At 48.0% G+C, this 1,603-nt stretch overlaps 1 pseudogene; it reads right to left on the bottom strand.

Annotated features, from left to right (window-relative positions):
• Nucleotides 1-325: 325 nt before the first annotated feature.
• Nucleotides 326-768, bottom strand: LOC132213845 (ubiquitin-ribosomal protein eS31 fusion protein-like; annotated as a pseudogene).
• Between the last annotated feature and the right edge of the window lie 835 nt (nt 769-1,603).

Raw genomic sequence — 1,603 nt, forward strand, 5'->3', positions numbered from 1 at the left:
GAGGCATCAGGCCTGGGCTGGGGGCAGAACCAGTGATGGGGGGAAATGAGGCGTAGACCCCTGGGCAAGGGGCCGATCCTGTGATTGGAGGGTGATGGGGGTCAACGCCTGAGGGCTCCCAGTATGTGAGAGGGGGCAGGCTGGGCTGAGGAACACTCCCCCCACACACACACCCAGTGCACGAATTTCATGCACCGGGCCTCTAGTATTTAATATAATGGAATTCTTCTGCCAAAGTATCAACTTTTGATGCTTAAAAAATGTTCACCGGAATAAAATTTAACAATTAAATGTTAGTTCATGTCTTTTATTAACCCCAATACAATTACTTGTCTTCTGGTTTGTTGAAACATTTGCCACAATAATGTCTGTCAAAGTGGCTGGCCATAAACACTCCAGCACCACATTCATCTGAAAGCACTCCCGAAAAAGGTGACTGGTTTTGCCATTCTCATCCACTTTGTAGTATTTCAGGACAGCCAGCTTAACCTTCTTTCTCTGATGCTCGTTCTTCTTGGGAGCGGTGTAAGACTTCTATCTTTTCTTAGCACCACCATGAAGTCTCAACACAAGATGAAGAGTGGACTCCTTTTGAATGCTGTAGTCAGACAAAGTATGTCCGTCTTCCAATTGCTTGCCAGCAAAGATCAATCTTTGCTGATCAGGAGGAATTCCTTCCTTATCCTAGATCTTGGCTTTTACTAGTATATTTTCTATTGTATCAGAGGGTTCAACCTTGAGAGTGAGGGTTTTCATGAAAATCGGCATCCCGCAGATTGCTGATCGGTAAGACAATTGCTATTGGCTCTTTCTTTTGTGGGCTCATCCCAGTTAAACTCAACCCCCAACACAGTGTGCAGTCTGCTGTGCAGTTACTTATCACACAAAGTGGAATTCTCTGCAAATTTTGGAGCCTGTGTATATACTACTTCTGGAGCTTATTGGATCCTGCTCTTGTTTGAAGCTGGCCATTGGGTTTATTGGTTTTGAGCCTCTTTGGAGTGTCTCTGGTACAGGCCGATGTCAGGTGCTGTTTGTGACTGGCCCTGATTAGAGCTATCAGCAACCCATAGCTTGTAGCTCCCTCTGCTAGGGCTAGACGCAAATGGGAAGGACCAAATTGTGCACCAAGGTCTGTTTTTTCTTGTTCAGGGCCCAGAGGCATGTCAGACAAAAACTCAAAACAATCGGAGATCTGCCTCTGCCTGCAGGCAGATTGTTAGTCTCAAGCACTTAATGAGCCCCAAACTGTAGAGCTCAATGGAGTGTTTACTCCTCAGGGTGGGGAAAAAGGGTTTCCAAGGGGTGGGGCAGTTTCTTCCCCCCAGGCAAAAGTTGCCTGAATGCGGAAGCTCCCCCTGAGAAAGATGGTTTCTCGTGTATGGAGGAATGACTCAGCACATGGGTCCACCAGGTGGTCCTCTGTGTTCTCTCCCCACCAAGCTGCCCACCCCAGACTCTCCTCACCCAGCTCTAGTCCACTCTGTCCTCCCACTGCTGGAGCCCAAGGTAAGTGGCTGCAAACAAAATCTAGTGTGTTGGCTCCGTAAGAGGGTGTCTGCATATCTAGCTGTCTGTCCCTGCTGGACAGAACCCCTGGTGC

Source organism: Myotis daubentonii, chromosome 12 (assembly GCF_963259705.1).
Source record: "Myotis daubentonii chromosome 12, mMyoDau2.1, whole genome shotgun sequence".
NCBI lineage: Eukaryota > Metazoa > Chordata > Mammalia > Chiroptera > Vespertilionidae > Myotis > Myotis daubentonii.